This window comes from Kogia breviceps, chromosome 1, assembly GCF_026419965.1.
Source record: "Kogia breviceps isolate mKogBre1 chromosome 1, mKogBre1 haplotype 1, whole genome shotgun sequence".
NCBI classification, from domain to species: domain Eukaryota; kingdom Metazoa; phylum Chordata; class Mammalia; order Artiodactyla; family Physeteridae; genus Kogia; species Kogia breviceps.
The window spans coordinates 45,485,581-45,510,049 of NC_081310.1; the positions used below are offsets into that span (position 1 = coordinate 45,485,581).

General features: G+C 40.2%; 1 long non-coding RNA gene across 1 annotated transcript in view; it reads left to right on the forward strand.

Moving 5' to 3' along the window:
* The window catches only part of LOC136793320 (uncharacterized), a 226,911-nt gene extending 205,024 nt beyond the window's left edge, over positions 1-21,887 (forward strand). The window contains exon 3 of the long non-coding RNA XR_010838531.1: positions 21,836-21,887. This is a non-coding gene — a long non-coding RNA (uncharacterized lncRNA). The remainder of the gene's footprint in view (positions 1-21,835) is intronic.
* Positions 21,888-24,469: the final 2,582 nt, after the last annotated feature.

A 24,469-nucleotide genomic window follows, 5' to 3' on the forward strand; every position in this document is an offset into this window, starting at 1 on the left:
CAGTGTTTGATTCACTCACAAAGGATCCTGTATAATATCACATCAGATCCAGGGGCCAACTTACAGTAGTCAAGACCTTCACATGCTGTTCTGTCTCTATTAGCAGGAATGCATGAGTCTGGGAACCAGAGGGTCAAAGTAAGAGTGGCTCTGGTTACCATCACTTCCAATAACCCACTTGGGGAATTTGTGCTTCTGGGATCTCCAGACTTAGGGGTCTTTTTCCCAAAATAGGAAATACTTTCATCAGGTGATATAGCAAGGGTCCCATTGAACTGTAAATTATGGCTACCACTTGGAAACTTATAATTCTCTGTGTCTAACTATCAGCAAGCAAGAAGAGGCATAATCTTGGCAAGAGTAATTGACCCTGATCCAAGAGGAAGTATAGTTTCTGTTATGGAACCTAATCTATGGAATCTACTGATACTTGGCATACAGGTGATCTCTTTAGGTGGTACTTTGTTCTTTGTTGTCAGTTATGATGGTAAATGGACAAGTGAAGAAAACTTATCTCAAGAAAGGTATAGTAATCAGGAACTCAAACCACTCAGGGATGAGAATCTGGTACATCATCAGGTAAGCCACTGGGAAGAACTAGTTAAGGGTGAAGGGAATCTAGAATGAATAGTATAGCAGGGAGATGATTAGTATCAGTTGTGGCTCTGAGACCAACTGCAGTTTATTCCACTAACCAGAGCCAGGACTAGAGTGAGCCAGCAAGGTGTCTAGGGTGGAAAATTTAGGGAGATACTCTATCTCAAGGTCATGAAAGTGCTGACTGTGTATATTCATGACTCTGGAAATGAGTATGTAGTTAAGAAGGAAGAACCTACAATCCATCATGAAGATGTAACAGTTATAAACATATATAAACCTAACAAAAGAGCACCCAAATACATGAAGTAACAACTGACAGAATTAAAGGGAGAAATGTACAATTCCACTATAATAGTTGGAAACTTTAAAACCTCATTTTTAATAGTAGAGGACTAGGCACAAGCTTAACAAGGACACAGACTTAAACAACACTATACTCCAACTAGACCTAATAGAACACTTAGACATCAATAGACACTCCATTCAACAACAGCATAATACACATTCTTCTTACCTGCACACTGAACATTCTCCAGGATAGATCATAAGTGAGGCCATAAAACAAGTCTCAATAATTTTAAAAGACTGAAATTTTAAAAAGTATGTTCTTCAACTACAATGGAATGAGGTTAGAAATAAGTAACAGAAGAAAACTGGGGAAATTCATGAATATATGGAAATTAAACAGCACAAACAATCAACGGGTCAAAGAGGAAATCATTGAGAAATTAGAAAATATTTTATGATGAATGAAAACAACACACCAAAACCTATGGCATGCAGCTAAAACAGGGCTTAGAAAGAAATTTATAGCTACAAATACTTACATCAAAAAGGAAGAAAGATCTCAAACCAATAATCTAACTTTCCACCTTAAAAAGCTAGGAAAAGAAGAGCAAACTAAATTCAAAGCAAACAGAAGGAAAAAAATAATAAAGAATAGAGTGGAAATAAATAGAGAATAGAAAAACAATAGAAAAAATTAATAAAAAAGAAAGTTGAAAAGATCCAGAAAATTGACAAATATTTTATAAGCCAGTTAAATTTTGTTTATTTTGGGCAAATCTGATCTCTTAATGGTCTTCCAGTCCATGAGCATGGTTTATCTTTACATTTAATGTCTTGATTATCTTCTAATAACATTTTGTACAGTAATTATCTCATTAAATGTTGGACAAGTTTTGTTAGAGACATTCCTATATATCTTTTAATTTCTGTGCTTTTATTAATAGTATATTTTAATCTTTAAATTTTTAGCTCTTCTTTTATGCAGTAATGCCAAAGATCTTTTATATTACCTTTTTTAAACATCTTTATGGACTATAATTGCTTGCAATGGTGTGTTAGTTTCTGCTCTATAACAAAGTGAATCAGATATATATATACATATGTCTCCATATCTCTTCCCTCTTGCATCTCCCTCCCTCTGACCCTCCCTATCTCACCCCTCTAGGTGGTCACAAAGCACGGAGCTAATCTCCCTGTGCTATGCGGCTGCTTCCCACTAACTATCTATTTTACGTCTGGTAGTGTATGCATGTCCATGCCAATCTCTCACTTTGTCACAGCTTATGCTTCCCCCTCCCCATATCCTCAAATCCAGGCTCTAGTAGGTCTGTGTCTTTACTCCCGTCTTACCCCTAGGTTCTTCATGACCTTTTTTTCTTTCCTTAGATTCCATCTCTATGTGTTAGCATATGGTATTTGTTTTTCTCTTTCTTACTTCACTCTGTATGACAAACTCTAGGTCCATCCACATCACTACAAATAACTCAATTTCGTTTCTTTTTATGGCTAATATTCCATTGTATACATGTGCCACATCTTCTTTACCCATTCATCTGTTGATGGGCACTTAGGTTGCTTCCAAGTCCTGGCTATTGTAAATATAGCTGCAATGAACATTTTGGTACATGACTCTTTTTAAATTATGGTTTTCTCAGGGTGTATGCCCAGTAGTGGGATTGCTGGGTCGTATGATAGTTCTATTTGTAGTTTTCTAAGGAAGCTCGATACTGTTCTCCATAGTGGCTGAATCAATTGAAATTCTCACCAACAGTGCAAGAAGGTTCCTTTTTCTCCACACCCTATCCAGCATTTATTGTTTCTAGATTTTTTGATGATGGCCATTCTGACTGGTGTGAGATGATATCTCATTGTAGTTTTGATTTGCATTTCTCTAATGATTAATGATGTTGAACAGTCTTTCATGTGTCTGTTGGCAATCTGTATATTTTCTTTGGAGAACTGTCTATTTAGGTCTTCTGCCCATTTTTCAATTGGGTTGTTTGTTTTTTTAATGTTGAGCTGCATGAGTTGCTTGTAAATTTTGCAGATTAATCCTTTGTCCATTGCTTCATTTGCAAATATTTTCTCCCATTCTGAGGGCTGTCTTTTCATCTTGTTTATGGTTTCCTTTGCTATGCAAAAGCTTTTAAGTTTCATTAGGTCCCATTTGTTTATTTTTGTTTTTATTTCCATTTCTCTAGGAGGTGGGTCAATAAGGATCTTGCTGTGATTTATGTTATAGAGTGTTCTGCCTATGTTTACCTCTAAGAGTTTGATGATGTCTGGCCTTACATTTAGATCTTTAATCCATTTTTAGTTTATTTTTGTGTATGGTGTTAGGGAGTGTTCTAATTTCATACTTTTACATGTAGCTGTCCAGTTTTCCCAGCACCACTGATTGAAGAGGCTGTCTTTTCTCCACTGTATATTCTTGCCTCCTTTATCAAAGATAAGGTGACCATATGTGTGTGGGTTTATCTCTGGGCTTTCTATCCTGTTCCATTGATCTATATTTCTGTTTTTGTGCCAGTACCATACTGTCTTGATTACTGTAGCTTTGTGGTATAGTCTGAAGTCAGGGAGCCTGATTCCTCCAGCTCCGTTTTTCTTTCTCAAGAAAGAAAATAGCTTTAGCTATTCGGGGTCTTTTGTGTTTCCATACAAATTGTCAAAAAAAATTTTCTACTTCTGTGAAAAATACCAGTGGTAATTTGATAGGGATTGCATGGAATCTATAGATTGCTTGTGGTAGTAGAGTCATTTTCAAAATGATGATTCTTCGAATCCAAGAACATGGCATATCTCTCCATCTGTTTGTATCATCTTTAATTTCTTTCATCAGTGTCTTACAGTTTTCTGCATACAGGTCTTTTTTTTTCCCTAGGTAGGTTTATACTTAGATATTTTATTCTTTTTGTTGCAATGGTAAATGAGAGTGTTTTCTTAATTTCTCTTTCAGATTTTTCATCATTAGTGTATAGTAATGCCAGAGATATCTGTGCATTAATTTTGTACCTTGCTACTTTACCAAATTTATTGATTAGCTCTAGATTTCTGGTAGCATGTTTAGGATTCTTTATGTATAGTATCATGTCATCTGCAAACAGTGACAGCTTTACTTTTTCTTTTCTGATTTGGATTCCTTTTATTTCATTTTCTTCTGTGATTGCTGTGGCTAGAACTTCCAAAACTATGTTGAATAACAGTGGTGAGAGTGGGCAACCTTGTCTTGTTCCTGATCTTAGTGGAAATGCTTTCAGTTTTTCACCATTGAGGATGATGTTGGCTGTGGGTTTGTCATATATGGCCTTTATTATGTTGAGGAAAGTTCCCTCTATGCCTACCTTCTGCAGGGTTTTTATCATAAATGGGTGTTGAATTTTGTCAAAAGCTTTCTCTGCATCTATTGAGATGAGCATATGGTTTTTCTCCTTCAATTTGTTAATATGGTGTATCACGTTGATTGATTTGCGTATATCCTGGGATAAACCCCATTTGATCATAGTGTATGATCCTTTTATTGTGCTGTTGGATTCTGTTTGCTAGTATTTTGTTGAGAATTTTTACATCTATGTTCGTCAGTGATATTGGCCTGTAGTTTTCTTTCATTGTGACATCTTTGGTTTTGTTATCAGAGTGATGGTGGCCTCATAGAATGAGTTTGGGAGTGTTCCTCACTCTGCTATATTTTGGAAGAGTTTGAGAAGGATAGGTGTTAGCTCTTCTGTAAATGTCTGGTAGAATTAGCCTCTGAAGCCATCTGGTCCTGGACTTCTGTTTCTTGGAAGATTTTTAATCACAGTTTCAATTTCAGTGCTTGTGATTGGTCTGTTCATATTTTCCATTTCTTCCTGGTTCAGTCTTGGCAGATTGTGCATTTCTAAGAATTTGTCCATTTCTTCCAGGTTGTCCATTTTATTGGCATAGAGTTGCTTGTAGTAATCTCTAATAATCTTTTGTATTTCTGCAGTGTCTGTTGTTACGTCTCCTTTTTCATTTCTAATTCTATTGATTTGAGTCTTCTCCCTTCTTGATGAATCTGGCTAATGGTTTATCAATTTTTTTTATCTTCTCAAAGAACCAGCTTTTAGTTTTATTGATCTTTGCTATCATTTCCTTCATTTATTTCTGATCTGATCTTTATGATTTCTTTCCTTCTGCTAAATTTGGGGGTTTTTTTCTTCTTCTTTCTCTAATTGCTTCAGGTGTAAGGTTAGGTTGTTTATTTGAGAGGTTTCTTAAGTTAGGATTTTATTGCTATAAACTTCCCTCTTAGAACTGCTTTTGCTGCATCCCATAGGTTTTGGGTCATTGTGTTTTCATTGACATTTGTTTCTAAGTATTTTTTGATTTCCTCTTTGATTTCTTCAGTTATCTCTTGGTTACTAAGCAGTGTGTTGTTTAGCCTCCATGTGTTTGTATTTCTTACAGATTTTTTCCTGTAATTGATATCTAGTCTCATAGCGTTGTAGTCAGAAAAGATACTTGATATGATTTCAATTATGTTAAATTTACCAAGGCTTCATTTGTGACCCAAGATATGATCTATCCTGGAGAATGTTCCATGAGCACTTGAGAAGGTGTATTCTGTTGTTTTTGGATGGAATGTCCTATAAATATCAATTATGTCCATCTTATTTAATGTAACATTTAAAGCTGTGTTTCCTTATTTATTTTCATTTTGGATGATCTGTCCATTGGTGAAAGTGGGGTGTTAATGTCCCCTACTAGGATTGTGTTACTGTCGATTTCCCCTTTTATGGCTGTTAGTATTTGCCTTATGTATTGAGGTGCTCCTATGTTGGATGCATAAATAATTACAATTGTCATATCTTCTTCTTGGATGGATCCCTTGATCATTATGTAGTGTTCCTCTTTGTTTCTCGTAATAGTCTTTATTTTAAAGTCTATTTTGTCTGATATTACAATTGCTATTCCAGCTTTGTTTTGATTTCAATTTGCATGGAATATCTTTTTCCATCCCCTTACTTTCAGTCTGTATGTGTCCCTAGGTCTGAAGTGGGTCTCCTGTAGACACCATATGTACAGGTCATGTTTTTGTATCCATTCAGCCAATCTGTGTCTTTTGGTGGGAGCATTTAATCCATTTACATTTAAGATAATTATCGATATGTATGTTCCTATCCCCATTTTCTTAATTGTTTTGGGTTTATAATTGTAGGTCTTTTTCTTGTCTTGTGTTTCCTGCCTAGAGAAGTTCCTTTAGAATTTGTTGTAAAGCTGGTTTGGTGGTGCTGAATTCTCTTAGATTTTGCTTGTCTTTAGAGGTTTTAATTTCTCCATCAAATCTGAATGAGATCCTTGCTGGGTAATCTTGGCTGTAGGTTCTTCTCCTTTAACACTTTAAATATGTCATACCACTCCCTTCTGGCTTGCAGTTTCTGCTGAAAGATCAGCTGTTAACCTTATGGGGATTCCCTTATGTGTTATTTGTTGTTGTTCCATTACTGCTTTTAATATTTGTTCTTTGTGTTTAATTTTTGATAGTTTGATTAATATTTGTCTTGGTGTGTTTCTCCTTGGAATTTTCCTGTATGGGACTCTCTGTGCTTCCTGGAGTTAATTAACTGTTTCCTTTCCCATATTAGGGAAGTTTTCAACTATAATCTCTTCAAATATTTTCTCAGTCCCTCTCTTTTTCTCTTCTTCTTCTGGGACCCCTATAATTTGAAAGTTGGTGTGTTTGATATCACAGAGGTCTCTGAGACTGTCCTCAATTCTTTTCATTCCTTTTTATTTATTTTGCTCTTTGGTAGTTATTTCCACTATTTTATCTTCCAGGTCACTTATCTGTTCGTCTGCTTCAGTTATTCTGCTAATGATCCCTTCCAGAGAAATTTTAATTTCATTTATTGTGTTGTTCATCACTGTTTGTTTCCTCTTTAGTTCTTCTAGTTCATTTTTAAACGTTTCTTATATTTTCTCCATTCTATTTCCAAGATTTTGAATCATCTTTACTATCATTATTCTGAATTCTTTTTCAGGTACACTGGCTATTACCTCTTCATTTGTTAGGTCTGGTGTGTTTTTATCTTGCTCCTTCATCTGCTGTGTGTTTCCCTGTCTTCTCATTTTGCTTAACTTACTGTGTTTGGGGTCTCCTTTGCACAGGCTGCAGGTTCATAATTCCCGTTGTTTTTGGTGTCTGTCCCCAGTGGCTAAGGTTGGTTCAATGGGTTGTGCAGGCTTCCTGGTAGAGGGGGCTAGTGCCTGCATTCTGGTGGATGAGGTTGGAGCTTGTCTTTTCTGTTGGGCAGGTCCACGTCTGGTGGTGTGTTTGGGGGTGTCTGTGGCCTTATTATGATTTTAGGCAGCCTCTGTGCTAATGGATGGGGTTTTGTTCCTGTCTTGCTTGTTGTTTGGCATAGGGTGTCCAGCACTGTAGCTTGCTGGTTATTGAGTGGAGCTGGGTCTTGGCGTTCAGATGGAGATCTCTGGAAGATTTTCGCTGTTAGATACTACGTGGAGCTGAGAGGTCTCTTGTGGACCAATGTCCTGAACTTGGCTCTCCCACCTCAGTGGCACAGCCCTGATGCCTGGCTGGAGCACCAAGAGCCTGTCCTCCACACGGCTCAGAATAAAAGGGAGGATAAAAGAAAGAAAGAAAAAGAAAGAAAGAAAGAAAGGAAGGACAGAAGAAAGAGAGAAAGAGAGAGAGAGAAGGAAGAAAGAGAAAGAAAGAGATAGAGGGAAGAAGGGAGAAAGGAAGGAAGGAGGGAAGAAAGAAAGAAGATAAAATAAAAGTTATTAAAAGAAAAAAATTATTAAGAAAAAAAAACATAACCATAGGACAAATGGTAAAAGCAAAGCTATACAGACAAAATCACACACAGAAGCATACACATACACACTCACAAAAGAGAAAAAGGGAAAGAAATATATATATATATATATATATATATATATATATATATATATATATATATATATATATATATATATATATATATACTTGCTCCCAAAGTCCATGTCCTCAATTTGGGATGATTCGTTGTCTATTCAGGCATTCCACAAATGCAGGGTACATCCAGTTGATTGTGGAGATTTAAGCCGCTGATCCTGAAGCTGCTGGGAGAGAATCCGTTTCTCTTGTTTACACAGCTCCCAGCATTCATCTTTGGATTTGGCCCTGCCTCTGCATGGAGGTCGCCTGAGAGTGCCTGTTCTTTGCTCAGACAGGACACGGTTAAAGTAGCAGCTGATTCAGGGGCTCTGGCTCACTCAGGCCAGGGGGATGAAGGGGTACAGATGCGGGGTGAGCCTGCGGCGGCAGAGGCCAGCATAACGTTGCACCAGCCTGAGGCATGCCATGTGTTCTCCCAGGAAAGTTGTCCCTGGATCACGGAACCCTGGCAGTGGCAGGCTGCACAGGCTCCTGGGAGGGGAATTGTGGAGAGTGACCTGTGCTTGCACACAGGCTTCTTGGTGGCTGCAACAGCAGCCTTAGTGTCTCATGCCCGTCTCTGGGGTCCAGGCAGATAGCCACGGCTCACTCCCGTCTCTGGAACTCCTTTAAGAGGCATTCTTAATCCCCTCTCCTCGCGCACCAGGAAACAAAGAAGCAAGAAAAAGTATCTTGCCTCTTCAGCAGCTCCAGACACTTTCCTGGACTCCCTCCAGGATAGCTATGGTGCACTAGCCCCCTTCAGGCTGTGTTCAGGCAGCCAACCCCAGTCCTCTCCCTGGGATCTGACCTCCGAAGCCCGAGCCTCAGCTCCCAGCCCCCGCCCACCCCAGCAGGTGGGCAGACAAGCCTCTCGGGCTGGTGAGTGCTGGTCAGCACCGATTCTCTGTGCAGGAATCTCTCCGTTTTGCCCTCTGCACCCCTGTTGCTGCGCTCTCCTCTGTGGCTCTGAAGCTTCCCCCCTTTGCCACCCACAGTCTCCGCCCACAAAGGGGCTTCCTAGTGTACAGAAACCTTTCCTCCTTCACAGCTCCCTCCCACTGGTGCACATCCCATCCGTACTCTTTTGTCTGTTTTTTTTCTTTCTTCTTTGCCCTACCCAGGTTCATGGGTAGTTTCTTGCCTTTTGGGAGGTCTGAGGTCTTCTGCCAGTGTTCAGTAGGTGTAGGAGTTGTTCCACATTTACATGTATTTCTGATGTATCTGTGGGGAGGAAGGTGATCTCTGCGTCTTACTCTTCCACCATCATGACTGATCATCTCTACATTACTTTTACAATAATAAAAATAGTTGACATTATTATAATACTCACTATGTGCAGGTACCATTCTATGTTCTTTTTAAAAATTACTGTTAATTGAAATATAGTTGATTTACAATGTGTTAGTTTCTAGTGTAGAGCAAAGTAATTCAGTTATATATACATGTATTCTTTTCCATAGTCTTTTCCAGTATGGTTTATTACAGGATATTGAACATAATTCTCTGTGCTATATAGTAGGACCTTGTTTTTCTATTTTATATACAGTAGTCTGTATCTCCTATTCCAAACTCCTAATTTTTCCCTCCCCACCACTTCCCCATAAGTTTGTTTTCTATGTCTTTAAGTCTGTTTCTGTTTTGTAAATAAGTTCATTTGTATCATATTTTACATTCCACATATAAGCAATATCATATAATATTTGCTTTTCTCTGCCTGACTTGCTTCACTCAGTATGATAGTCTCTGGGTTCATCCATGTTGATGCAAATGGCATTATTTCATCCTTTTTTATGGCTGGGTAATATTCCATTGTGTTTATATACCACATCTTCTTTATTCATTCATCTGGTGATGGACACTTCGGTTGCTTCCATGTCTTGGCTACTGTAAATAGTGCTGCTATGAACACTGGGGTTCATGTATATTTTCAAATTAGAGTTTTCTCTGGATATATGCCCATAAGTAGGATTGCTGGATCATATGGCAACCTATTTTTAGTTTTTTCTCTTTATTTTAAAAAATTTTTATTCAACTATATACCTGATTTAGTGTTGTATGTTTCAGGTGTACAGCAAAGTGACTCAGTTGTACATATATTTTCTTTTTTAGATTCAGTTATAGGTTATTACAAGACATTGAGTATAGTTCCCTGTGCTATACAGTAGGTTCTTGTTGGTTATCTATTTTATATGTAGCTGTGTGTATATCCGAATTCCAAACTCCTAATTTATCCCTCCTCCTCCTTTCCCCTTTGGTAACCATTAGTTTGTTTTCTATGTCTGTGAGTCTCTTTCTGTTTTGTAAATAAGTTCATTTGTATCATTTTTTGAGATTCTACATATAAGTGATATCATATGATATTTGTCTTTTTCTGTCTGATGTACTTCACTTAGTATGATAATCTCTAGGTTCATCCATGTTGCTGCAAATGGCATTATTTCATTCTGTTTTTTGGCTGAGTAGTATTCCACTGTATATATATATACCACATCTTTATCCATTCATCTGTTGATTGATACTTAGGTTGCTTCTGTATCTTGGCTATTGTAAATAGTGCTATGAACACCGGGGTGCATGTATCTTTTCAAATTATAGTTTTGTCTGGATATATGCCCAGGAGTGGCACTGCTGGATCATATGGTAGCTCTATTTTTATTTTTTAAGAAACCTCCATAATGGGATTTCCCTGGCAATCCAGTGGTTAAGACTCTATGCTTCCAATGCAGGGGGTGTGGGTTCGATCCTTGGTTGAGGAACTAAGATCCCACATGCTGTGCAGTGCAACCAAAACATTTAAAATAAATGAATAAAAAAGATCTATTCTCTTAGAATGGACTTGAGAACATGGGGAGGGGAAGGGTAAGTTGGGACTAAGTGAGAGAGTGGCATTGACATATATACACTACCAGATGTAAAATAGGTAGTGGGAAGCGGCCGCATAGCACAGGGAGATCAGCTTGGTGCTTTGTGATCACCTAGAGGGGTGGGATAGGGAGGGTGGGAGGGAGACACAAGAGGGAGCGGGGGGCTTCCCTGGTGGCACAGCGGTTGAGAATCTGCCTGCCAATGCAGGGGACACGGGTTCAAGCCCTGGTCTGGGAAGATCCCACATGCCACGGAGCAACTAGGCCCATGAGCCACAACTACTAAGCCTGCGTGTCTGGAGCTTGTGCTCTGCAACCAAAGAGGCCGTGACAGTGAGAGGCCCACGTACCGCGATGAAGAGTGGCGCCCGCTCGCTGCAGCTGGAGAGGGCCCACATGCAGAAACAAAGACCCAACACAGCCAGGAGTGAATGAATGAATGAATGAATGAATAAATAAATAAATAAATAAATAGAGGAAGGGCATATGGGGATATATGTGTACATATAGCTGATTCACTTTGTTATACAGCAGAAACTAACACAGCATTGTAAAGCAATTATACCCCAATAAAGATGTTAAAAAAAAGATCTATTCTCTTAGCAGCTTTCAAATATGCAATACAGTATTAACTACAGTTACCATGTTGTACGTTACATCTGAATGCATACTTTAAAAAAAAAAAAACCTCCATACTATACTCCACAGTGGCTACACTAATTTACATTTCTACCAACAGTGCAGAAGGGCTCCCTCTTCTCCACATCCTCTTCAGCATTTCTTATTTGTAGATTTTTTTAAAGATGACCATTCTGACCAGTGTGAGGTGATACCGCATTGTAGTTCTGATTTGCATTTCTCTAATAATAGGCAAAGTTGAGCATCTTTTCACATGCCTATTGGCCATCTGTATGTCTTCTCTGGAGAAATGCCTATTTAGGTTTTCTGCCCATTTCTTGAGTGGGTCATTTTGGTTTTGTTGTTGTTGTTGCTGTTATTGAGTGGTATGACCTGTCTGTATATTTTGGAAATTAAGCCCTTGTAGGGAAAATTGACAAATCTTTAGTCAGACTGACCAAGTGAAAAAAGAACGCTCATTTACTAAAATCAATGGCATAGGTGACAACACTACAATCTCAGAGAAGTGAAAAGGATTATAAGAAAATAGTACAAATAATTATATGCCAATAAATTAAATTAAATAACCTAGATTAAATGGGTAAATTCCTATAAAAATTACTGAAACTAACTCAAGAAGAAATAAAAATACAAATATATGTAAAACAAGTAGTGAGATTAAATTAGTTTAAAAAAAGCCCCAGGCCCTGGTGTCTTCACTGGTGAATTCTGAAAAATGTTTAAAGAAGAATTAACACCAAAACTTCACAAAATCTTTCCAAAAATTAGAAGTGGAGAGAGTATCCATCTCAACCCAGCATTGAGGCCAGCATTAACTCAATACATAAATTGTCTGAAGATGGAGGTGATGCCTAAATGTAAAAGCTAAAACTACAAAACACTTAGAAGAAAACATACGGTAAATAATCATGACCTTGGATTAGGCAAGGTTTCTAAGACATGATACCAAAACAAAATCTACAAAGGAAAAAATAGATAAATTGGGTATCATTAAAATGATAACAACAACAACAACAAAACCCTTTTGTGCTTTAAAGGACATCATCAATAAAGTGAAGAGACAATCCATATAATGGGAGAAAATATTTGCAAATTATATATCTGATATGGATCTAGTCTCCAGAATATACAAAGGACTTTTACAATTCAACAATAAAAAGACAATGCAATTTTAAAATGGGCCAAGGATTTGGGTAGATATTTCACCAACAAAGATGAACAAATGGCCAATAAGTACATGAAATAATGCTCAACATCATTAGTCATTAAGGAAATGCAAATCAAAACCATAGTGAGAGATCACTATACACACACACTAAGATAGCTATAATAAAAAAAGATGGATATTAACAAGTTTTGGTGAGAATGTAGAAAAATTGGAATCCTGTACATTACCTTTGGGGATGTAAAATGGTTCAACCACTTTAAAATATAGTTTTACAGTTCCTCAAAAAGCTAAATTTAGAGTTACCATATGGTCTAGAAATTCTACTCATGCATCCAAGAAAAAATAAAACATGTCCACACAAAAACTAAAAACTAAACACCAAAACTAAAAACTATTGAGATGCACTATTTAAAAGGTTGAATTTTGTGGTGTGTGAATTATAAATAAATAAAACTGTCCAAACATAAAAGAGTGAGGCACCTAGGGTGAAGAAGTGAAGGAGGCACTTTTTTTTTAAAACATCTTTATTTGAGTATAACTGTTTTACAATAGTGTGTTAGTTTCTCCTTTACAACAAAGTGAATCAGTTATACATATACATATGTTCCCATAACTCTTCCCTCTTGTGTCACCCTCCCTCCCACCCTCCCTATCACACCCCTCTAGGTGGTCACAAAGCACAGAGGTGAACTCCCTGTGCTATGCGGCAGCTTCCCACTAGCTATCTAATTTACATTTGGTAGTGTGTATATGTCCTTGCCACTCTCACATCGTCACAGCTTACCCTTCCCCCTCCCCATATCCTCAAGTCCATGCTCTAGTAGGTCTGTGTTTTATTCCCATCCTAACACTAATCTCTTCATGACTTTTTTTTTTTTTTTAGATTCCATATATATGTGTTAGCATACGGTATTTGTTTTTATCCTTCTGACTTAGTTCACTCTGTATGACAGACTCCAGGTCTATCCACCTCATTACAAATAACTCAGTTTCATTTCTTTTTATGGCTGAGTAATATGACATTGTATATATGTGCCACATCTTCCTTATCCATTCATCTGTTGATGGACACTTAGGTTGCTTCCATGTCCTGGCTATCGTAAATAGAGCTGCAATGAACATTTTGGTACATGAGTCTTTTTGAATTATGGTTTTCTCAGGGTATATGCCCAGTAGTGGGATTGCTGGGTCATATGGTAGTTCTATTTGTAGTTTTTAAAGGAACCTCCATACTGTTCTCCATAGTGGCTGTATCATTTTACATTCCCACCAGCAGTGCAAGAGGGTTCCCTTTTCTCCACACCCTCTCCAGCATTTATTGTTTCTAGAGTTTTTGATGATGGCCAATCTGACTGGTGTGAGATGATATCTCATTGTAGTTTTGATTTGCATTTCTCTAATGATTAATGATGTTGAGCATTCTTTCATGTGTTTGTTGGCAATCTGTATATCTTCTTTGGAGAAATGTCTATTTAGTTCTGCCCATTTTTGGATTGGGTTGTTTGTTTTTTTGTTATTGAGCTGCCTGAGTTGCTTATAAATTTTGGATATTAATCCTTTGTCAGTTGCTTCACTTGCAAATATTTTCTCCTATTCTGAGGGTTGTCTTTTGGTCTTGTTTATGGTATCCTTTGCTGTGCAAAAGCTTTTAAGTTTCATTAGATCCCATTTGTTTATTTTTGTTTTTATTTCCATTTCTCTAGGAGATGGGTCAAAAAGGATCTTGCTGTGATTTATGTCATAGAGTGTTCTGCCTATGTTTTCCTCTAAGAGTTTGATAGTGTCTGGCCTTACATTTAGGTCTTTAACCCATTTTGAGTTTATTTTTGTGTATGGTGTTAGGGAGTGTTCTAATTTCATACTTCTACAGGTAGCTGTCCAGTTTTCCCAGCACCACTTATTGAAGAGGCTGTCTCTTCTCCACTGTGTTTCCTTCCCTCCTTTATCAAAGATAAGGTGACCATATGTGTGTGGGTTTATCTCTGGGCTTTCTATCCTGTTCCATTGATCTATATTTCTGTTTTTGTGCCAGTACCATACTGCCTTGATTACTGTGGCCTTGTAGTATAGTCAGAAGTCAGGGAGCCTGATTCCTCCAGCTCCATTTTTCGTTCTCAAGATTGCTTTGGCTATTCGGGGTCTTTTGTGTTTCCATACAAATTGTGAAATTCTTTGTTCTAGTTCTGTAAAAAATGCCAGTGGCAATTTGATAGGGATTGCATTGAATCTGTAGATTGCTTTGGGTAATAGAGTCATTTTCACAATGTTGATTCTTCCAATCCAAGAACATGGTACATTTCCCCACCTATTTGTATCATCTTTAATTTCTTTCATCAGTGTCTTATAGATTTCTGCATACAAGTCTTTTGTCTCCTTAGGTAGGTTTATTCCTAGATAGTTTATTCTTTTTGTTGCAATGGTAAATGGGAGTGTTTTCTTAATTTCTCTTTCACATTTTTCATCATTAGTGTATAAGAATGCCAGAGATTTCTGTGCATTAATTTTGTATCCTGCTACTTTACCAAATTCATTAATTAGTTCTAGTAGTTTTCTGGTAGCATCCTTAGTATTCTTTATGTATAGTATCATGTCATCTGCAAACAGTGACAGCTTTACTTCTTCTTTTCCTATTTGGATTCCTTTTATTTCTTTATTTTCTCTGATTGCTGTGGCTAGAACTTCCAAAACTAGGTTGAATAAGAGTGGTGAGAGTGGGCAATCTTGTCTTGTTCCTGATCTTAGTGGAAATGGTTTCACTTTTTCACCATTGAGAATGATGCTAGCTATGGGTTTGTCATATATGGCCTTTATTATATTGAGGAAAGTTCCCTGTATGCCTACTTTCTGCAGGGTTTTTATCATAGATGAGTGTTGAATTTTGTCAAAAGCTTTCTCTGCATCTATTGAGGTGATCATATGGTTTTTCTCCTTCAGTTTGTTGATATGGTGTATGACGTTGATGGATTTGCATATATTGAAGAATCCTTGCATTCCTGGAATAAACCCCACTTGATCATGGTGTATGATCCTTTTAATGTGCTGTTGGATTCTGTTTGCTAGTATTTTGTTGAGGATTTTTGCATCTATGTTCATCAGTGATATTGGCCTGTAGTTTTCTTTCTTTGTGACGTCTTTGTCTGGTTTTGGTATCAGCGTGATGGTGGCCCCATAGAATGAGTTTGGGAGTGTTCCTCCCTCTGCTATCTTTTGGAAGAGTTTGAGAAGGATAGGTGTTAGCTCTTCTCTAAATGTTTGATAGAATTCGCCTGTGAAGCCATCTGGTACTGGGCTTTTGTTTGTTGGAAGATTTTTAATCACAGTTTCAATTTCAGTGCTTGTGATTGGTCTGTTCATATTTTCTCTTTCTTCCTGGTTCAGTCTTGGCAGGTTGTGCATTTCTAAGAATTTGTCCATTTCTTCCAGGTTGTCCGTTTTATTGGCATAGAGTTGCTTGTAGTAATCTCTAATAATCTTTTGTATTTCTGCAGAGTCAGTTGTTACATCTCCTTTTTCATTTCTAATTCTATTGATTTGAGTCTTCTCCCTTTTTTTCTTGATGAGTCTGGCTAATGGTTTATCAATTTTATTTATCTTCTCAAAGAACGAGCTTTTACTTTTATTGATCTTTGCTATTGTTTCCTTCATTTCTTTTTCATTTATTTCTGATCTGATCTTTATGATTTCTTTCCTTCTGCTAAATTTTGGGGTTTTTTGTTCTTCCTTCTCTAATTGCTTTAGGTGCAAAGTTAGGTTGTTTATTTGAGATGCTTCCTGTTTCTTAAGGTATGATTGTATTGCTGTAAACTTCCCTCTTAGAACTGCTTTTACTGTATCCCATAGGTTTTGGGTCGTCGTGTCTCCATTGTCATTTGTTTCTAAGTACTTTTTGATTTCCTCTTTGATTTCTTCAGTGATCACTTCGTTATTAAGTAGTGTATTGTTTAGCCTCCATGTTTGTATTTTTTACAGATCTTTTCCTGTAGTTGATATCTAGTCTCATAGCGTTGTGGTCAGAAAAGATACTTGATACGAGTTCAATTTTCTTAAATTTGCCAAGGCTAGATTTGTGACCCAAGATATGATCTATCCTGGAGAATGTTCCATGGGCACTTGAGAAAAATGTGTATTCTGTTGTTTTTGGATGGAATGTCCTATAAATATCAAGTAAATCCATCTTGTATAATGTATCATTTAAAGCTTGTGTTTCCTTATTTATTTTCATTTTGGATGATCTGTCCATTGGTGACAGTGGGGTGTTAAAGTCCCCTACTAGGATTGTGTTACTGTCAATTTCCCCTTTTATGGCTGTTAGTATTTGCCTTATGTATTGAGGTGCGCCTATGTTGGGTGCAGAAATACTTACAATTGTTATATCTTCTTCATGGATCGATCCCTTGATCATTATGTAGTGTCCTTCTTTGTCTCTTGTAATAGTTTTTATTTTAAAGTCTATTTTGTCTGATATGAGAATTGCTACTCCAGCTTTCTTCTGATTTCCATTTGCATGGAATATCTTTTTCCATCCCCTCACTTTCAGCCTGTAAGTGTCCCTAGGTCTGAAGTGGGTCTCTTGTAGACAGCATATATATGGGTCCTGTTTTTGTATCCATTCAGCCAGTCTGTGTCTTTTGGTGGGAGCATTTAATCCATTTACATTTAAGGTAATTATTGATATGTGCGTTCCTATTACCATTTATTAATTGTTTCGGGTTGTTCTTGTAGGTCTTTTCCTTCTCTTATGTTTCTTGCTTAGAGAAGTTCCTTTAGCATTTGTTGTAAAGCTGGTTTCGTGGTGCTGGACTCTCTCAGCTTTTGCTTGTCTGTAAAGGTTTTAATTTCTCCATCAAATCTGAATGAGATCCTTGCTGGGTAGAGTAATCTTGGTTGTAGGTTGTTTTCCTTCATCACTTTAAATATGTCCTGCCACTCCCTTCTGGCTTGTAGAGTTTCTGCTGAAAGATGAGATGTTAACCTTATGGGGATTCCCTTGTGTGTTATTTGTTGTTTTTCCCTTGCTGCTTTTAATATGTTTTCTTTGTATTTAATTTTTGACAGTTTGATTATTATGTGTCTTGGCGTGTTTCTCTTTGGGTTTATCCTGTATGGGACTCTCTGTGCTTCCTTGACTTGATTGACTATTTCCTTTCCTATATTAGGGAAGTTTTCAACTATAATCTCTTCAAATATTTTCTCAGTCCCCTTTTTTTTCTCTTCTTCTTCTGGGACCCCTATGATTCGAATGTTGGTGCGTTTAATGTTGTCCCAGAGATCTCTGAGACTGTCCTCAGTTCTTTTCATTCTTTTTTCTTTCTTCTGCTCTGCAGTAGTTATTTCCACTATTTTATCTTCCAGGTCACTTATTCCTCCTTCTGCCTCAGTTATTCTGCTACTGATCCCATCTAGAGTATTTTTCATTTCATTTATTGTGTTGCTCATCGTTACTTTCTTCCTCTTTATTTCTTCTAGGTCCTTGTTAACTGTTTCTTGCCATTTTCCTATTCTATTTCCAAGATTTTGAATCATCTTCACCATCATTATTCTGAATTCTCTTTCAGGTAGATGGCTATTACCTCTTCATTTGTTAGGTCTGGTGTGTTTTTATCTTGTTCCTTCATCTGCTGTGTGTTTTTCTGTCTTCTCATTTTGCTTATCTTACTGTGTTTGGGGTCTCCCTTTTGCAGGCTGCAGGTTCGTAGTTCTATCTATTTTTGGTGGCTGTCCCCAGTGGCTGAGGTTGGTTCAGTGGGTTGAGCAAGTTTCCTGGTTATGGGGACCAGTGCCCCTGTTCTGGTGGATGAGGCTGGATCCCGTCTCCCTGGCGGGCAGGTTCACGTCTGGTGGCGTGTATGGGGATTTTGGTAGCCTTACTATGATTCTAGGCAGCCTCTCTGCTAATGGATAGGGCTGTAGACCTGTCTCGCTCTTTGTTGGGTATAGGGTGTCCAGCCCTGTAGGTTGCTGGTCCTTGAGTGAAGCTGGGCCTTGGTGTTGAGATGGAGATCTCTGGAAGATTTTTGCCGTTTGATATTATGTGGAGCTGAGAGGTCTCTTGTGGACCAGTGTCCTGAGGTTAGTTCTCCCACCTCAGAGAGACAGCCTTGACACCTGGCTGGAGTGCAAAGAGCCTTTAATCCACATGGCTCAAAATAAAAGGGAGAAAAAAAATAGAAAGGCAAGAAGGGAAGGAAGGAAGGAGGAAGGGAGGGAAGGGGGGAATAAAGAAAGGAAGGGAGAGAGGAAGAAATGAAGGGAGAAAGGAAGGAGGGAATAAAGAAAGGAAGGGAGGGAGGAAGAAAGGAAGGGAGGAAGGAAAGAGGGAATAAAGAAAGGAAGGGAAGAAAGAACGGAGAGAAGACAAAATAAAGTAGGGTAAAATACAGTTATTAAAATTAAAAAATAATTATTAAGAAGAAAAATTTCTATTAAAGAAAAAAAAAAGGGGGGGGTCGGTCTAACCCCAGGACAAATGGTGAAAACAAAGCTACACAGACAAAATCTCACACAGCAGCACCCACATACACACTCACAAAAAGAAAAAAGGGGAAAATAATAGTGTATCTTGCTCCCAAAGTCCACCTCCTCAACCTGGGATATTTCGCTGTCTATTCAGGTTTTCCACAGATTCAGGGCACTTCAAGCTGACTGTGGAGCTTTAACCCGCTGTTTCTGAGGCTGCTGGGAGGGACCTCCCCCTCTCTTTGTTCGCACAGCTCCTGGGGCTCAGCCCTGGACCTGGCCCCGCCTCTGCGTGCAGGTCGTCCGAGGGCGTCTGCCCTTCACTCAGAGAGGGCGGGGTCAAAGGAGCAGCGTTAACGGAGCAGCTGATTTGTGGTCTCTGGCTCACTCAGGCAGTGGGGGGCACAGATGTGGGGCGAGTCTGCGGCGGCAGAGGCCGGCGTGACCCTGCACCGGCCCGAAGCACACCGTGCATTTTCCAAGGGAAGCAGTCCCTGGATCCCAGGACCCTAGCGGTGGCGGGCTGCACAGGCTCCTGGGAGGGCCGATGTGGAGAGTGACCTGTGCTCGCACACAGGCCTCTTGGTGGTGGCAGTAGCAACCTTAGCGTCCCACACCCGTCTCTGTTGTCCGTGCCGACAGCCACAGCTCACGCCCGTTTCTGGAGCTCCTTTATATGGTGCCCTTAATTCCCTTTCCTCGCGCCCCCAGGAAGCAAAGAGGCAAGAAAAAGTCTCTTGTCTCTGCGGCAGCTCCACGCCCGTTTCTGGAGCTCCTTTAAGCGGCGCGCTTAAACCCCTCTCCTCGCGCAGCAGGAGGTAAAGAGGGAAGAAAAGGTCCCTTGCCTCTTCGGCAGCTCCAGACTTCAACTGGACTTCCTCCCAGCTAGCCGTGGTACACTAACCCCTTCAGGCTGTTTTCACTCTGCCAACTCCAGACCTTTCCCTGGGATCCACCCGAGGCTCAGTTCCAAGCCCCGGCCTCCGGCCGTGGCGGGTGAGCCGACAAGCCTCTCGGGCTGGTGAGTGCTGATCGGCACCGATCCTCTGCGGAATCTCTCTGCTTTGCCCTCCGCACCCTGTTGCTGCGCTCTCCTCCACGGCTCTGAAGCTTCCCCCTCCGCCACCTGCAGTCTCCACCCGCGAAGGGGCTTCTAGTGTGTGGGAACCTTTCCTCCTTCACAGCTCCCTCCCACTGGTGCAGGTCCCGTCCCTATTCTTTTGTCTCTGTTTATTCTTTTTTCTTTTGCCCTACCCAGGTACGTGGGGAGTTTCTTGCCTTTTGGGAGGTCTGAGGTCTTCTGCCAGCGTTCAGTGGGTGTTCTATAGGAGAAGTTCCACGTGTAGATGTATTTCTGATGTCTCTGTGAGAAGGAAGGTGATCCCCGCGTCTTACTCTTCCACCATCTTCTTGCTCCCCCCAAGGAGGCACTTTTTTTTAACCCCTTAAATTTTGTGCCCTAGTTATCTTTCTTACCCCACCCTATTCTTGTATCTGCTACTAAATTTACATACTAAATCTCCCACAGGAAGAAAGGCCCACTGAAATGCTAGAGAAGCTATTCCACAAAAGGATATATAAAAGTTGGTTCAAGGGATACATGGGGTGGACTATAGTGGACATGGACATGTACCCTCCAGATTTCTTGTAAAGAGTTTCTTGCTGCACTAGTAGCAGAGAGTGCTGTGAGCAGTCTTCAGCTGCCAGCCTCTTCAGAGACGGCCTGAGCTGCAGAAATCCACTTTGCTGAAGGTAATGCTCTTTCTGAGGCATTCCACACTCAATGACTGATAGCAGAAATGATATAAAGGCTCAGCCATTTTAGGCCAATAAATCTGATGGGTCACTTTAGCTGCACAGCCACCCTGTAGAGTAGGCTGAGGCGATTGTTCAGGCCACCATTAGAGCCCAATTTCCCCCTCTCCCCATCCAACTTGCTTCTCTTCTTTCCACTGTTGCTATCCCAAAGGCACCTCCTAATAAACATTCTGCCTGCTAAACTCCATCTCAAAGTTTGCTTTCCTGACTACCTAATCTTTGACAGGGTCTACAGAAGTTATAAGCAAACAAACAGATGAACAACAAACACACAGAATCCATTACAGTTAACCAGTATCTTTCTCTTCAGGAATGGTGATACCCGCTTATAAAGGTACGACACCCCAGAGTTAGAGAATCATCTCAGCTCAGGGTTTTGACAATCATTCATAGAAATGACCTAAATTCTTTTTCAGAATGAAATGGGGGGGGGGAAGATGGACTCAATAAGTAAATGATTATAGGTGTTGAGTGCAGCCTCAGATGCTGACAGGGGTGGTGAAGCATGGTGGGAGGGATGTGGTGTAGGTGGCTGAGAAAGGACACACCCCCTTGGCTTACAGTCTTTTGATAGATGTGGGTGATAATCTCTATAATCATATACCTTTGGTGTAGGGTTAATGATTAGGGTTTGGAATTCCTTTTCTTAGAGTTTTTCAGCTACGCATTCCTGTTTCTTCTCTCCTTCCATCCTTTTCTACCACTGACTTACTCTAGACCCCCTGGTTCTTACTGCACATACACCTGGCCTGAGGGTTAGGGTGGCCTCCCAGCATATCTGTAGGGCAGACCACTGTGTCATGGACTTGGATGCAGGCTCTGGGAGAAATCTATGCATGATGAGAAGTTGTGGGTTTATGATGAGCAGGCCGTGAACCTCGGAGCATCAGCCAAGATGCTTAATCAACATATTAATGTGGTTTTGTAAAGCGTTTCCGACATCTCTTATTCCATGAACACTGCTTAAAGACTCTCACTATATATATTTTCTGAAAAATGAAATAGAAAAATAGAGTATGAATTGAAGTTCTACTGCTTATTACCTATATGGTTCTGACAAAGTCACAAAACAACTGTGAGCTGAAATTTTCTTAGGTATAAAATGAAATGAGGAGGTGGAGAGAAAATGGCGGAAGAGTAAGACGTGGAGATCACCTTCCTCCCCACAAATACATCAGAAATATATCTACACGTGGAACTGCTCCTATAGAACATCCACTGAACGCTGGCAGAAGACCTCAGACCTCCCAAAAGGCAAGAAACACCCCCACGTACCTGGGTAGGGCAAAAGAAAAAAGAATAAACAGAGACAAAAGAGTAGGGACGGGACCTGCACCAGTGGGAGGGAGCTGTGAAGGAGGAAAGATTTCCACACACTAGAAGCCCCTTCGCGGACGGAGACTGAGGGTGGTGGGGGGAAGCTTCAGAGCTACGGAGGAGAGCGCAGCAATAGGGGTGTGGAGGGCAAAGCGGAGAGATTCCTGCAGAAAACCAGTGCCGACCAGCACTCACCAGCCTGAGAGGCTTGTCTGCTCACCTGCTGGGGTGGGCGGGGGCTGGGAGTTGAGGCTCGGGCTTCAGAGTTCGGATCCCAGGGAGAGGACTGGGGTTGGCGGCGTGAACACAGACTGAAGGGGTTAGTGCACCACGGCTAGCTGGGAGGGAGTCTGGGAGAAGTCTGGAGCTGCCGAAGAGGCAAGAGACTTTTTCTTCCCTCTTTGCTTCCTGGTGCGTGAGGAGAGGGGATTAAGCGCACCGCGTAAAGGAGCTCCAGAAACGGGTGCGAGCCATGGCTGTCGGCACGGACACCAGAGACAGGCATGGGACACTAGGGCTGCTGATGCCTCCTCCAAGAAGCCTTTGTGTGAGCACAGGTCACTCTCCACACCTCCCCTCCCGGGAGCCTGTGCAGCCTGCCACTGCCGGGGTCCCGGGATCCAGGGATAGCTTCCCCAGGAGAACACGCGGTGCACTTCAGGCTGGTGCAGCGACATGCCGGCCTCTGCTGCTGCGGGCTCGCCCCGCATCCCTGCCCCTCCCTCCCCCTGGCCTGAGTGAGCCAGAGCCCCCGAATCAGCTGCTCCTTTAACCCCGTCCTGTCTGAGCGAAGGACAGACACCCTCAGACGACCTACACACAGAGGCGGGGCCAAGTCCAAAGCTGAATCCCAGGAGCTGTGCGAAAAAAGAGGAGAGGGGTAGTTCTCTCCCTGCAGCCTCAGAAGCAGTGGATTAAATCTCCACAGTCAGCTTGAAGTGCCCTGCATGTGTGGAATACCTGAATAGACAGCGGATCATCCCAAGTTGAGGAGGTGGACTTTGGGAGCAAGATATATTATTATTTTACCATTTTTCTTTTTGTGGGTGTGTATATGTGTGCTGCTGTGTGAGATTTTATCTGTATAGCTTTGCTTTCACCACTTGTCCTAGGGTTCTGACCAAACTGTTTTTGTTTTTTTAAATAAAATTTTTCTTCTTAATAATTATTTTTTATTTTAATAACTTTATTTTATCCTACTTTATTTTATCTTCTTTCTTCCTTTCTTCCTGTCTTCCTTCCTCCCTTTCTTCCTTCCTTTCTTTCCATTCTATTTTTTCTCCCTTTTATTCTGAGCCATGTGTATTAAAGGCTCTCGGTGCCCCAGCCAGGCATCAGGGCTGTGTCTCTGAGGTGGGAGAACCAAATTCAGGACATTGGTCCACAACAGACCTTCCAGCTCCACGTAATATCAAATGGCAAAAATCTCCCAGAGATCTCCATCTCAACACCAAGACCCAGCTTCACTCAATGACCAGCAACCTACAGGGCTGGCCACCCTATGCCCAACAAATAGCAAGACAGGACTACAGCCCCATCCATTAGCAGAGAGGCTGCCTAAAATCATAATAAGGCTACCAACATCCCAAAAAATGCAACCAGACGTAGACCTACCGACCAGAAAGACAAGATCCAGCCTCATCCACTAGAAAATAGGCACTAGTCCCCACAACCAGGAAACCTACTCAACCCACTGAACCAACCTTAGCCACTGGGGACAGACACCAAAAACAACAGAAACTACGAACCTGCAGCCTGCAAAAAGGAGACCCCAAACACAGTAAGCAAAATGAAAAGACAGAAAAACAAACAGCCGATGAAGGAGCAAGGTAAAAACCCACCCACTAACAAATGAAAAGGAAATATGTAGTCTACCTGAAAAAGAATTCAGAATAACGATAGTAAAGATGATCCAAAATCTTGGAAATAGAATAGACAAAATGCAAGAAACATTTAACAAGGACCTAGAAGAACTAAAGAGGAAGAAAGCAACGATGAGCAACACAATAAACAAAATGAAAAATACTCTAGATGGGATCAATAGCAGAATAACTGAGGCAGAAGAACGGATAAGTGACCTGGAAGAAAAAATAGTGGCAATAACTACCAAAGAGCAAAATAAATAAAAAAGAATGAAAAGAATTGAGGACAGTCTCAGAGACCTCTATGACAACATTAAATGTACCAACATTCGAATTATAGGGGTCCCAGAAGAAGAAGAGAAAAAGAAACGGACTGAGAAAACATTTGAAGAGATTATAGTTGAAAAATTCCCTAATATGGGAAAGGAAATAGTCAATAAAGGCCAGGAAGCACAGGGTCCCAGACAGGATAGATCCAAGGAGAAACACGCCAAGACACATAATAATCAAACTGTCAAAAATTAAATACAAAGAAAACATATTAAAAGCA